This window comes from Salmo trutta, chromosome 18, assembly GCF_901001165.1.
Source record: "Salmo trutta chromosome 18, fSalTru1.1, whole genome shotgun sequence".
Lineage (NCBI taxonomy): Eukaryota > Metazoa > Chordata > Actinopteri > Salmoniformes > Salmonidae > Salmo > Salmo trutta.
Genome location: NC_042974.1, coordinates 5338188 through 5354378, shown reverse-complemented (window position 1 = coordinate 5354378; position 16191 = coordinate 5338188). Strand labels below are relative to the sequence as shown.

The 16191-nt window shown below is 40.7% G+C and overlaps 1 protein-coding gene across 1 annotated transcript in view; it reads right to left on the bottom strand.

The window, feature by feature from the left end:
* adgrb3 (adhesion G protein-coupled receptor B3) overlaps window positions 1-352 on the bottom strand; it is a gene marked incomplete in the record, with an annotated part of 281919 nt that extends 281567 nt beyond the window's left edge. Inside the window, 1 exon segment of the mRNA XM_029697579.1 lies at window positions 140-352.
* Window positions 353-16191: the final 15839 nt, after the last annotated feature.

Sequence of the window (16191 nt, the reverse complement as noted above, 5' to 3'; positions counted from 1 at the left end):
TATAAAGGACAGTCGTATGCCAGTCACTCCAGTCTACACACCCTAAGATACTCTGTAAATACAACTGTATCTACAGTAACATTATTAGTCTACCTCACTTTGTATATATTTAAACATGAATCAACATTCAAAAACTCACAGGGGCAATTTGTAGACCGAACGTCAGACTTCGGAGCACGTAGACGACACACTGTAATAGCATTTCATTGGATCAATACAGGAGAGAGAGGGAAAAGCAGCTTCACACCAAACAAGGACGTCTTGCTCCGTCTTGAAAATGTCATGAATTTTAATGAAAGCCTCAAAGCACAATTTTCCATTTGCGATGAAAAGGATCCCTTTTTGTAATGCCATTAAGAAGAACTTATTTCATATAATAGATTACATCTCTCTTTTCTCTTTGTCCTCAAACTGTTTTGATGAATATGAAACTGCTTTTTAGAGCGTCATGAGAGGCGGCCTGCGGCCAGTTGAAAAGGAAAGGGAAAGAGAAGGTGGGAGGGAGGGAGGGAGCACCAGCTAGACTGCTAGGGCGACGTCAGTCATATCGAAAACAACACCACACAACTAACCGATGACACCAAATACGCATGAAAATATAACAAACCTAAAAATGTACTGCCTGGCAACGTCCACATATTGCTGAATCTACAGCAATCCAAACTAACACTTCTTGGTTCCCCCGCCAGATTCATAGCCTGAAGCAAGATAGTAACCTGAGATGTGTACTCGGGTCATGAATTTCATAGCCTGAGGCTAGATAGTAACCTGAGATGTGTACTCGGGTCATGAATTTCCTAGCCTGAAGCAAGATAGTAACCTGAGATGTGTACTCGGGTCATGAATTTCATAGCCTGAAGCTAGATAGTAATGTGAGATGTGTACTCGGGTCATGAATTTCATAGCCTGAAGCTAGATAGTAACCTGAGATGTGTACTCGGGTCATGAATTTCATAGCCTGAGGCTAGATAGTAACCTGAGATGTGTACTCGGGTCATGAATTTCATAGCCTGAAGCTAGATAGTAATGTGAGATGTGTACTCGGGTCATGAATTTCATAGCCTGAAGCTAGATAGTAATGTGAGATGTGTACTCGCGGCCGTATCCATACAGCATCCCAGAGTACGCATGCTGATCTGGGATCAGGTGTAATATCCATGTAATATCATTAACTATGATCTAAGACGAATTGTATTTGTCACGTGCTCCGAATACAACAGGTGTAGACTTCACAGTGAAATGCTTACTTACAAGCACTTAACCAACAATGCAGTTTTAAGAAAAATACATGTTAAGTAAAAAATAGACAAGTAAAAATGAAGAGCTAAAAGTAACAAATATTTATAGAGCAGCAGTAAAATAACAATAACGAGGCTATACACAGGGGGCACCGGTACAGAGTCAATGTACAGGGGCACCGGTATAGAGTCAATGTACGGGGGCACCGGTATAGAGTCAATGTACGGGGGCACCGGTATAGAGTCAATGTACGGGGGCACCGGTATAGAGTCAATGTACGGGGGCACTGGTATAGAGTCAATGTACGGGGGCACCGGTATAGAGTCAATGTACGGGGGCACCGGTATAGAGTCAATGTACGGGGGCACTGGTATAGAGTCAATGTACGGGGGCACTGGTACAGAGTCAATGTACGGGGGCACTGGTATAGAGTCAATGTACGGGGGCACCGGTATAGAGTCAATGTACGGGGGCACTGGTATAGAGTCAATGTACGGGGGCACTGGTATAGAGTCAATGTGCGGGGGCACTGGTACAGAGTCAATGTGCGGGGGCACTGGTACAGAGTCAATGTGCGGGGGCACTGGTATAGAGTCAATGTGCGGGGGCACTGGTACAGAGTCAATGTGCGGGGGCACTGGTACAGAGTCAATGTGCGGGGGCACTGGTACAGAGTCAATGTGCGGGGGCACTGGTATAGAGTCAATGTGCGGGGGCACTGGTATAGAGTCAATGTGCGGGGGCACTGGTATAGAGTCAATGTACGGGGGCACTGGTATAGAGTCAATGTGCGGGGGCACTGGTATAGAGTCAATGTGCGGGGGCACTGGTATAGAGTCAATGTGCAGGGGCACTGGTACAGAGTCAATGTGCGGGGGCACTGGTACAGAGTCAATGTGCGGGGGCACTGGTACAGAGTCAATGTGCGGGGGCACTGGTACAGAGTCAATGTGCGGGGGCACTGGTATAGAGTCAATGTGCGGGGGCACTGGTACAGAGTCAATGTGCGCGGGCACTGGTATAGAGTCAATGTGCGGGGGCACTGGTATAGAGTCAATGTGCGGGGGCACTGGTATAGAGTCAATGTGCGGGGGCACTGGTACAGAGTCAATGTGCGGGGGCACTGGTACAGAGTCAATGTGCGGGGGCACTGGTACAGAGTCAATGTGCGGGGGCACTGGTACAGAGTCAATGTGCGGGGGCACTGGTACAGAGTCAATGTGCGGGGGCACTGGTACAGAGTCAATGTGCGGGGGCACTGGTATAGAGTCAATGTGCGGGGGCACTGGTATAGAGTCAATGTGCGGGGGCACTGGTATAGAGTCAATGTGCGGGGGCACTGGTACAGAGTCAATGTGCGGGGGCACTGGTATAGAGTCAATGTGCGGGGGCACCGGCCAGTCGAGGCAGCAGAGGCAATATGTACCTGTACATAGGTAGACTTAAAGTGGCTATGCATAGAGAATAAACAGTGAATAGGAGCAGCGTAAAAGAGGGGGATGCAAATAGTCTGGGTAGTCATTAGCTGTTCAGGAGTCTTATGGCTTGGGGGTAGAATCTGTTGAGAAGCCTTTTGGACCTAGACTTGGTGCTCCGGTACCGTGCGGTAGCAGAGAGAACAGTCTATGAACTGTCTATATCCATGTAATATCATTCACTATGATCTAAGAGGAAATACGGATCTAGGATCAGGTGTAATGTCCATGTAATATCATTCACTATGATCTAAGAGGAAAAACATGATCCTAAATCAGCATTCCTACTCTGAGACACGCCATGAATCCTGGCTCTGGATCCAGTACTGTAGCAGGAGGTGTTGTAGACACTAGCTAACACATCTAACGTGCTCTGTTAGAAAGGAACAACTCTCCAGACCCCAGAGGTATTGAAATTAGAGATGGTCTATAAAGTTGTATACAAAGTAACATACTTTGTTCAGATTCCTATCAGTTATAGGGTCATGCTTCCCCGACATCAAACATCCCAAACACAAACAGACAATCAATCATACCAACACTAGTGAAACATCCAGGGACAGTGGCTTTATGCTGTGTAAATGAGGACATGGGCTACATTCTATGTTTTTTTTCTCTCTTTCTTTTTCAACGTTGAATGTATTACATATTTAACCCATATTATACATGGAGTGGCAGATAGTCTAGTGGTTAGAGTATTGGGCCAGTAAACAAAAGGTTGCGAGATTGAATCCCCGAGCTGACAAGGTAACAATCTGTCTGTCACGTCCTGACCAGTATAAGGGGTTATTTGTTATTGTAGTTTGGTCAGGGCGTGGCAGGGGTGTGTTTGTTTTGTGTTGTCGGGGTTTTTGGATATTGTTCTATGTTCTTTCTATGTTGTGTATTTCTTTGTGTTGGCCTGGTATGGCTCTCAATCAGGGACAGCTGTACATCGTTGTTGCTGATTGGGAGCCATACTTAGGTAGCCCTTTTTCCACCTGTCTTTTGTGGGAAGTTGATTTTGCATTGCTGTGTGTTAACCTGCAAAACTGTCTAGCTGTCGTTCGTTTTCTTGTTTTTGTTTAAGTGTTCAATAAATGTTAAAAATGAGCACTCAACCCGCTGCGCCTTGGTCCATTCACAGAGACGGCCGTAACACTGTCGTTCTGCCCCTGAACAAGGCCACTGTTCCCCGGTAGGCCGTCATTGTAAATAAGAGTTTGATCTTAACTGACTTGCTTAGTTAAATAAAGGTGAAATAAAAAATACACCCAGTCACATTACAAGACGACAATCCTCGATACAGACACGTGTTCTGACTTCCAATCCCCTCTTTTCAACATACAAAGACATTGCTGTATGACTTTCCAGCCTTCCTCTCACCAATTCCCTCCCTTCTCCCTTCCTCTCACCAATTCTCCTCCCTTCTCCCTTCCTCTCACCAATTCCCCTCCCTTCTCTCTCCCTCTCACCAATTCTCCTCCCTTCTCTCTCCCTCTCACCAATTCCCTTCCCTTCTCCCTTCCTCTCACCAATTCCCCTCCCTTCTCTCTCCCTCTCACCAATTCTCCTCCCTTCTCTCTCCCTCTCACCAATTCCCTTCCCTTCTCCTCCAACGACATGAAGGACTACTATTGTTTTGTTGTTTTAATACTGCGTAAACTACTACACTCACTCACTCTCATTACATAGTGGTAGTTATAGATTTTCCCACACAACCATTCTTGGTCGTATTGACAATTGAATTCATTCTTCCTGGGAAGTGCTGCCTGAATATGTAGGAAGTGCCAAGAGAGGGTGAATGGCAGGTGTGGGGTTTCTGAGGGGGTGTGAAACTATCACAAGTGTGTTGAACGTTCTTTTCCCACTTAGTCTTGCATGAAGTATTGAACGTGATAGGATATACCTCCCATTTGCCTAAACTACTGTATAACATTCCAAGGTTGGGTAGATTACTTTCTAAATGTAATCTGTTACAGTTACTGGTTACCTGTCCAAAATTGTAATCAGTAACATAACTTTAGAATTACCCCAAACTCAATAACATAATCTGATTACTTGTAGCTACTTTTGGATTACTTTCCCCTTAAGATGCAGTAGAAGAAGTCAAAAGGATCCTTCAAACGCATTTGATATGTCATCATAGTGGTTTCTGACTTGTGGCCATCATTTGATATGTCATCATAGTGGTCTCTGACTTGTGGCCATCATTTGATATGTCATCATAGTGGTCTCTGACTTGTGGCCATCATTTGATATGTCATCATAGTGGTCCCTGACTTGTGGCCATCATTTGATATGTCATCATAGTGGTCTCTGACTTGTGGCCATCATTTGATATGTCATCATAGTGGTCCCTGACTTGTGGCCATCATTTGATATGTCATCATAGTGGTCTCTGACTTGTGGCCATCATTTGATATGTCATCATAGTGGTCTCTGACTTGTGGCCATCATTTGATATGTCATCATAGTGGTCTCTGACTTGTGGCCATCATTTGATATGTCATCATAGTGGTCCCTGACTTGTGGCCATCATTTGATATGTCATCATAGTGGTCTCTGACTTGTGGCCATCATTTGATATGTCATCATAGTGGTCTCTTATGTCATCATAGTGGTCTCTGACTTTTGGTCAAGTGGAACAAACTCAAACTTGCACCTTTTTTCCATGGTGAATTGAATGTTATTGACAAAACAGAAAGTTGTCATTTGGTATTGGTATTTATTAGGATCCCCATTAGCCCTGCAAAAGCAGCAGCTGCTTTTCCTGGTGTCCACAATGAAACATGACATATTGCATAGTTCAGAACATTATTAGTCAAGGACTGAACTACATACATTTAAAACATAACACATAGCCTACATATCAGTACATACACACAATATATAGGTCTAATACATAGTACATTGCAATTATAATACAAGATCTATGAAATGGCTGTGTCTCTTCACAGGCCCCTTTGTGATGTAAGGTGTTCTTCATCTGGTTTTTGAATCTGGTTTTATTGCTAGGTTGAGTTACCTGGGTTACCAGAGAGTTCCATGTAGTCATGGTTCTATCTAATACTGTGTGTTTCCCAGCCTCTGATCTGGACCTGGAGACTGTTGAAGAGACCTCTGGTTGCATGTCTTGTGTTGTACAGATGAGTGTGTGAACTGTGTGTATCTGTTCTGGACCTGGGTACTGTGAAGAGACCTCTGGTTGCATGTCTTGTGTTGTACAGATGAGTGTGTGAACTGTGTGTATCTGTTCTGGACCTGGGGACTGTGAAGAGACCTCTGGTTGCATGTCTTCTGTTGTACAGATGAGTGTGTGAACTGTGTGTATCTGTTCTGGACCTGGGGACTGTGAAGAGACCTCTGGTTGCATGTCTTGTGTTGTACAGATGAGTGTGTGAACTGTTTGCCAGCTGCTTGAACAGACAGTTCAGTACCTTCAACACATAACATATAACGTAGCTTTCACAAACATCCTTTCTGATTTTAAAAATAATCCAAGAAGAAATCATGTTATTTTTTTTAAAGTATCTGTAATCTGATAAACAATACTGTTTCTGGTAACGTAATTGATTACAGTTACAGTTTTTTTGTAATCAGACATGTAACTGATTACATGTACCAGTTACTCCACAACCCTGAATATAACACAATCTTAAAAAATTCTACCATACTCCAGGCTCAAAAGTTATTTGAGTATAACAATGGCTACTAAAAAGCTAGACATGTTCCTAAAAGTTGCTACACATTAGCTTTCAAGGTATAACATCATGTCCAAGTCAGAAGGTCTGCGTAGCAGACAACAACAAAAATGAACAGGTCATCTGAACTGAAAACCTCGTCCGACAGAGTGTTTGGTTGAGCAGACAGAGTTCATGCCTCGTCAGTAAGTGCCTGTGTCCCAAATGGCTCCCTATTTTCTATGTTGTGCACTAGAGCCCTATGGAACACAGTACGGGCCCTGGTCAAAGGTAGTGCACTATATAGGGTACAGGGTGCCATTTGGGATTCCTATATGTCCTTATTTAGGTCATGCTTGATAGAGAACACCCAGACGTACTGTAGAAACCAACCAGACTCCCTGAAGGCAGCCATCAGTCTGCTGCCTGCCTGCCTGCCCAAAGTTTGCACCAGGGTTGTTATCCTGTCCTTCTCCATGACCACCAGTGGTTCACTGTCACATAGGGTCCATGATCTACCACGGACAACGTTTATTAGAGATGAGAGAGGCCAAGACTGAATAACAACATGTTCGATACGCATGACGGAATGGAAATGGCAGTTGGTTCAATAAGGACAAACTGTTTACAATCTCCGGGGGAAAATATCATGTGTGCGATTCTACTGCACTCCGTTTTCGATGTGTGGCCCTGCCCAGAATGCTTTGCCCTGCACGCCATCCAAATGAAGCATGAAATGGATGCCCATGCAGCTCCTTGTTATACTGGGAGCTGTGGAGGCAGCCAAGAGTGGCGTAAGTATTGAAAATTAATTGTTTCTTAATGTGCACGTCTCAGTCGCCCAGCCGCAGAGCCATGCACCATTAATGTGTTCAATTAGCCATACAACATCTCCACCGTCGGCCCAATGTAAATAATTGATTACCATACCACACAGCTAACTGTGTCCCAAATGGCACCCTATTCCCTATATAGTGCACTACTTTTGAACAGGGCCCATAGGGTATCCCATGGGGCTCTGGTCAAAAGTAGTGCACTACATTTGGGAACAGGGTGCCATTTGGGACAGAGACCTAGCCCCTGCAGGTTACCATGTCCCCAATATTAACTATTTGGTAACAATTGTCAAACAAACTCAATTAAATCAAGTTCAACAGTACAACAGCCTTGATGGTCCCTCCCTCTTTATAACATGGACTATGTATTAATCATAACGTATAAGCCTGTCTTTATAACATGGACTATGTATTAATCATAACGTATAAGCCTGTCTTTATAACATGGACTATGTATTAGTCATAACGTATAAGCCTGTCTTTATAACATGGACTATGTATTAGTCATAACGTATAAGCCTGTCTTTATAACATGGACTATGTATTAGTCATAACGTATAAGCCTGTCTTTATAACATGGACTATGTATTAATCATAACGTATAAGCCTGTCTTTATAACATGGACTATGTATTAATCATAACGTATAAGCCTGTCTTTATAACATGGACTATGTATTAGTCATAACATATAAGCCTGTCTTTATAACATGGACTATGTATTAGTCATAACGTATAAGCCTGTCTTTATAACATGGACTATGTATTAGTCATAACGTATAAGCCTGTCTTTATAACATGGACTATGTATTAATCATAATGTATAAGTCTGTCTTTATAACATGGACTATGTATTAATCATAATGTATAAGCCTGTCTTTATAACATGGACTATGTATTAATCATAACGTATAAGTCTGTCTTTATAACATGGACTATGTATTAATCATAATGTATAAGCCTGTCTTTATAACATGGACTATGTATTAGTCATAACGTATAAGCCTGTCTTTATAACATGGACTATGTATTAGTCATAACGTATAAGCCTGTCTTTATAACATGGACTATGTATTAGTCATAACGTATAAGCCTGTCTTTATAACATGGACTATGTATTAATCATAATGTATAAGTCTGTCTTTATAACATGGACTATGTATTAATCATAATGTATAAGCCTGTCTTTATAACATGGACTATGTATTAATCATAACGTATAAGCGTGTCTTTATAACATGTACTATGTATTAGTCATAATGTATAAGCCTGTCTTTATAACATGGACTATGTATTAGTCATAACGTATAAGCCTGTCTTTATAACATGGACTATGTATTAGTCATAACGTATAAGCCTGTCTTTATAACATGGACTATGTATTAATCATAATGTATAAGCCTGTCTTTATAACATGGACTATGTATTAATCATAATGTATAAGCCTGTCTTTATAACATGGACTATGTATTAATCATAACGTATAAGCCTGTCTTTATAACATGGACTATGTATTAGTCATAATGTATAAGCCTGTCTTTATAACATGGACTATGTATTAATCATAATGTATAAGTCTGTCTTTATAACATGGACTATGTATTAATCATAACGTATAAGCCTGTCTTTATAACATGGACTATGTATTAGTCATAACGTATAAGCCTGTCTTTATAACATGGACTATGTATTAGTCATAACGTGTAAGCCTGTCTTTATAACATGGACTATGTATTAATCATAATGTATAAGCCTGTCTTTATAACATGGACTATGTATTAATCATAACGTATAAGCCTGTCTTTATAACATGGACTATGTATTAATCATAACGTATAAGCCTGTCTTTATAACATGAACTATGTATTAGTCATAATGTATAAGCCTGTCTTTATAACATGGACTATGTATTAATCATAATGTATAAGTCTGTCTTTATAACATGGACTATGTATTAATCATAACGTATAAGCCTGTCTTTATAACATGGACTATGTATTAATCATAACGTATAAGCCTGTCTTTATAACATGGACTATGTATTAATCATAATGTATAAGCCTGTCTTTATAACATGGACTATGTATTAATCATAACGTATAAGCCTGTCTTTATAACATGGACTATGTATTAATCATAACGTATAAGCCTGTCTTTATAACATGGACTATGTATTAATCATAACGTATAAGCCTGTCTTTATAACATGGACTATGTATTAATCATAACGTATAAGCCTGTCTTTATAACATGGACTATGTATTAATCATAATGTATAAGCCTGTCTTTATAACATGGACTATGTATTAGTCATAATGTATAAGTCTGTCTTTATAACATGGACTATGTATTAATCATAACGTATAAGCCTGTCTTTATAACATGGACTATGTATTAATCATAATGTATAAGCCTGTCTTTATAACATGGACTATGTATTAATCATAATGTATAAGCCTGTCTTTATAACATGAACTATGTATTAGTCATAATGTATAAGCCTGTCTTTATAACATGGACTATGTATTAATCATAATGTATAAGTCTGTCTTTATAACATGGACTATGTATTAATCATAACGTATAAGCCTGTCTTTATAACATGGACTATGTATTAATCATAACGTATAAGCCTGTCTTTATAACATGGACTATGTATTAATCATAATGTATAAGCCTGTCTTTATAACATGGACTATGTATTAGTCATAATGTATAAGTCTGTCTTTATAACATGGACTATGTATTAATCATAACGTATAAGCCTGTCTTTATAACATGGACTATGTATTAATCATAATGTATAAGCCTGTCTTTATAACATGGACTATGTATTAATCATAATGTATAAGTCTGTCTTTATAACATGGACTATGTATTAGTCATAACGTATAAGCCTGTCTTTATAACATGGACTATGTATTAGTCATAACGTGTAAGCCTGTCTTTATAACATGGACTATGTATTAGTCATAACATATAAGCCTGTCTTTATAACATGGACTATGTATTAGTCATAACATATAAGCCTGTTGCCCGTTGGCATTTCAAATGCCCCGGTGTCACTGCCAAGCGACGGACAACAACATTTTGAATTGACGGACCATATCCAAAAGCCCTTTTAAAGTCAGAAATATTAGAGCAAGGAGTACAATACCCCCACAGTTCCTTTAATCTGATATATTTTCGATATATGAGCCGAAGAAGAAAAATAAAAGTCCTTTTCACCCTGAGGTCTCTGAGCTGTGTCTGCCTTGGTGATATTAAGGAAGATTGAAAAGCATTATCTGGGCATACAATGGCTGCTGTCAATTCAGTTGTGCTCTGCTCTGCAGCAAAGGAGCAAGATCGGGAGCTCAGCTGGGGCAGACCTGGGTGTAAGTACTCTTCAAATTCTTTCAGGTACTTTGACTATCCTATTGGTTTGTTAAGCCAGGCAAGATCAATCAAGCACAGATAAGGTAATCAAAGTGATTTCAAAAAGTATTTCAACCCAGGTCTGACTGGCTTGCTGGAGAGAAACTCACTGCAGAAGAACAAGGGAGAGAGGTTTTAAGCGGCAAGATCTCGCTCCCAAGCCCCCTCAAAAACTAAGCCTGAATAGCCTGTCTGGCCTATTGTACCCAAATCACATCATTGTCAATGTTCCTGTCTGATACGCAGTGGAAGAGCTCCTCCATGTCTTCTCCTTGTCTATCTGCCTGTCTCCCTGTCTGCCTGTCTGCCTGTCTGCCTGTCTGTCTGTCTGCATATCTGCCTGTCTGCCTGTCTGTCTGTCTGCCTTCTGTCCTGCCTGCCTGCCTGCCTGCCTGCCTGCCTGCCTGCCTGCCTGTCTGTCTGTCTGTCTGTCTGTCTGTCTGCCTTCCGTCCTGCCCGCTTCCAGAAAATGGTTCTGTAGGCTTCAAAAGGGGAGTGGTTTTAAAACGTATCTATTTCTGCAATGCAATGTCATTTCAGTAGATGATGGAAAGGTCAACCAACCCAAATGATATGCTGAAAGAAATCTGTTTGGCATGCAAGCCAGCTACCCTGACAGCAAGGACAGCAAGCTTTGAAGACAACAAGTTAGCTAATACAGCTTGATTCTCTACATTGTTCAACGATCAATATGCTTATCTATGACAAGGTGATATTCAATCAAAATCATTGCAGCGCTTAGATCCAAATATTCAAATGTCGTGCACTAAGCTGTCTCTATCAATTACGGGGGGCATAGCCTTCATTTCAAGCATAAAATAATCAATAATCAATACTTATGTTTATTCATTAAATCAGGTATGGCCAAGCAAGAAGCAAACTCATGTTTGATATTTAAACACAGCTAGGGACAAGATAAAGACATTTTCTGAACAGATTCCTACAAAGTGAGTCATGGTTGTGATCAGGACAACATAGAACATCAGGAAAATCACATCAGGAAATCAAATCAGGAAAATCAATGTTGGCTACAGAGATAGATCAGTTTCTATTGTAAATGAACGGAGGATACATGTCAAGATAACAAGTCCTGATTAATCAGGATAAATCCCCTCCCTGTGAATATAAGCTATTTTTGATCGCCAACAGACTAAATAAACATCCCTTCCCCATCCCCTTACATTTCCACAGTCAGCCAGAGAGAAGTTAATGAGCTTTTCAACACAAAAAAAAATAAACAAGCATGCATATATTTTTCACTGTAATCAGCAAAGTGTAAAAGCTGTCTCCTCATGTGCTCTCCCTATCCCTAATGTAATTAGAATTCATTAAACACAAGTTCAAGGACATCAACGGCTGAGGCGTTTAGTTTGCATCCTAAACATCACATGCAGATCTGGCTCAGTATTTACAAAGCCTTTCAGAGTAGGAGTGCTGATGTCGAATCAGTGTCACACTTTTCATGATGCCTATTGCCCCTAAGCGTCATCAATCTCTGCAATGTTCTACTTACATGGACTGAGACCATGATCCTCACTAGACAGGAATTACTATAGATGGCATGTAATGAGATCATGACTCTCACTAAACAGGAAAGACTACAGAAGTACTGAGACCATGACCCTCAATAGACAGGAAATACTATAGATGGCATGTAATGAGATCATGATCCTCACTAGACAGGAAATACTATAGATGGCATGTAATGAGATCATGACCCTCACTAAACAGGAAAGACTACAGATGTACAGAGACCATGACCCTCAATAGACAGGAAATACTATAGATGGCATGTTCTGAGACCATGACACCCCACTAAACAGGAAATACTATAGATGTACTGAGACCATGACCCTCACTAAACAGGAAATACTATAGATGTACTGAGACCATGACTCTCACTAAACAGGAAATACTATAGATGTACTGAGACCATGACCCTCACTAAACAGGAATTACTATAGATGTACTGAGACCATGACCCTCACTAAACTAATACTATAGATGTACTGAGACCATGACCCTCACTAAACAGGAAATACTATAGATGTACTGAGACCATGACCCTTACTAAACAGGAAATACTATAGATGTACTGAGACCATGACTCTCACTAAACAGGAAATACTATAGATGTACTGAGACCATGACCCTCACTAAACAGGGAATACTATAGATGTACTGAGACCATGACCCTCACTAAACAGGGAATACTATAGATGTACTGAGACCATGACCCTCACTAAACAGGGAATACTATAGATGTACTGAGACCGTGACCCTCACTAAACAGGAAATACTATAGATGTACTGAGACCATGACCCTCACTAAACAGGGAATACTATAGATGTAGAGACCATGACCCTCACTAAACAGGGAATACTATAGATGTACTGAGACCATGACCCTCACTAAACAGGAAATACTATAGATGTACTGAGACCATGACCCTCACTAAACAGGAAATACTATAGATGGCACGCTCGAGTCAGAGGACTAACAATGTCAAACTCATATTGTGTTATTAACCTCATAAAGGCTACATAACACTTATCGTAATGTTATTACAATGGCATAACATGTCATAAATGATCATGAAAGCGTCATAGCCACTCATGACATAAATGGTTGTCAAAGCTACATAGCCATGATGCACCCCTTTACTTAGATCACAAAGTTAACAAGACGATATTGCAAATAGTGTGGACATGTCTCACCATAGACCTCGTTATTTTCACATACTGATCCCCACAACAAAAGGCAAAAGCAGTGGACTATCACTATGCAACACATGCAGATACTGGCTGCCAGAGTAGGTCTGTACAGGATTAACAAGACGTCTTCATTGTTGCTGTTGACAATGATGCTGCTTGTGTCACTACGTTTTTAGCTTGGTGTGGTTGTAAATATAGTGATTACCTGTTCTTGTACCAGATTGACTGGGCCATAACAAGCTTGTCTGTAAATCTCCACATTGTCCTGACATCACCGGTGTACATTAATATTTATGCACTATGGTACCAGATTACAGTTCACTCCACAGAAGGACAAAGCAACACATTTAGATGTGTGACTACAGTATATTTTCTGCAGTGGATATGTGACTTCAGTTTGTTTTCTGTGGTGGATCTGTGACTACAGTATGTTTTCTGTGGTGATATGTGACTACAGTATGTTTTCTGCAGTGGACCTGTGACTACAGTATGTTTTCTGCAGTGGACCTGTGACTACAGTATGTTTTCTCTGGTGGATGTGTGACTACAGTATGTTTTCTGTGGTGATATGTGACTACAGTATGTTTTCTGCAGTGGACCTGTGACTACAGTGTGTTTTCTCTGGTGGATGTGTGACTACAGTGTGTTTTCTGTGGTGATATGTGACTACAGTATGTTTTCTGTGGTGGATGTGTGACTACAGTATGTTTTCTGTGGTGGATGTGTGACTACAGTATGTTTTCTGTGGTGGATGTGTGACTACAGTATGTTTTCTGTGGTGGATGTGTGACTACAGTATGTTTTCTGTGGTGGATGTGTGACTACAGTATGTTTTCTCTGGTGGATGTGTGACTACAGTATGTTTTCTGTGGTGGATTTGTGACTACAGTATGTTTTCTGTGGTGATATGTGACTACAGTATGTTTTCTGTGGTGGATGTGTGACTACAGTATGTTTTCTGTGGTGGATGTGTGACTACAGTATGTTTTCTGTGGTGGATGTGTGACTACAGTATGTTTTCTGTGATGGATGTGTGACTACAGTATGTTTTCTGTGGTGGATGTGTGACTACAGTATGTTTTCTGTGGTGGATGTGTGACTACAGTATGTTTTCTGTGGTGGATGTGTGACTACAGTATGTTTTCTGTGATGGATGTGTGACTACAGTATGTTTTCTGTGATGGATGTGTGACTACAGTATGTTTTCTGTGGTGGATGTATGACTACAGTATGTTTTCTGTGGTGGATGTGTGACTACAGTATGTTTTCTGTGGTGGATCTGTGACTACAGTATGTTTTCTGTGGTGGATCTGTGACTACAGTATGTTTTCTGTGGTGGATCTGTGACTACAGTTTGTTTTCTGTGGTGGATCTGTGACTACAGTTTGTTTTCTGTGGTGGATGTGTGACTACAGTATGTTTTCTGTGGTGGATCTGTGACTACAGTATGTTTTCTGTGGTGGATCTGTGACTACAGTTTCTTTTCTGTGGTGGATCTGTGACTATTGTTTGTTTTCTCTGGTGGATGTGTGACTACAGTATGTTTTCAGTGGTGGATGTGTGACTACAGCATGTTTTCTGTGGTGGATGTATGACTACAGTACATTTACTGCGGTGGAACACAGAGAAGAAAGGACGCTATGAACAAAAGCCACTTTGTCAAGCTGTGGAGGCAGGTTGTTTAGATCAATTTCAGCGGCTCTCGGTTGGGACTGCTAACACAACAATAAAGATGGGTACACCACACTACGCACTCTGCAATTCTTCATTTCCTATCTCTGTCCTTTTCATTTTCTCACATTTTAAAGCACCACATTTTTACTTGTTAGTCGCCATGCTAATTTCCCTAGGTTTTGCCTATCTCCCCTGCTGTGAACCCCCATGGGTAGTGGCAGTAGGCCAGCAGGCCTCACAGCTCCATCTATAATGCTAGAGGAAATGGAACTATATAGAACCAAAAAGGGTCTAATGGGTCTCAAAAAGGTTCTAGGACCACAAAGCACCCTTGTGTGTACTTCAGGCTGCTGCATCCAGCTAGGGACTTTGTGTAAGAAATAGTGCTATATAGAAACCAAAAAGGGTTCAGTGGCTCGCTTCATAAAATATATGGCCCTAATACACGGTTCTATATAGAACCAAAAAGGGTTCAGTGGCTCGCTTCATACAGTATATGGCCCTAACATACCTCTATATAGAGCCAAAAAGGGTTCAGTGGCTCGCTTCACACAGTATATGTCCCTAACACCCCTCTATATAGAACCACAAAGGGTTCAGTGGCTCACTTCATAAAATATATGGCCCTAAAACACGGTTCTATATAGAACCAAAAAGGGTTCAGTGGCTCGGTTCATACAGTATATGGCCCTAACACACCTCTATATAGAACCACAAAGGGTTCAGTGGCTCGCTTCATACAGTATATGGCCCTAACATGGTTCTACATGGAACTGCAAAACATCCTTATTTGTAGCAGTGCTGCAGCCAACTATAGGGACTTTAGGTAACCATTGATTTCCTTATGGAAATGCACACAGCGCCCATCCTCTTCTAGAAAGTGCTGTGCATGTCTGAATATAGCAGCAACATAGACAGATATAGGATGTATACCCAGCAGAAGTATTGGCAGGTGATATCAATGATAAGACTGAGAGGATATGGATGGCAGCAGGACAGTTGACTGGCAAATTATTGAAATCTATTTTGATACACTTTACTGTTGTTGTACAGTAAAGATGGTAGTTAAAAGCCTATAATTGAGCCTAAAGGAATAAAGATGGTAGTTGAAAACCTATAATTGAACCTTAAGGAATAAAGATGTTAGTTAAAAACCTATAAATTAGTCTTAAGGA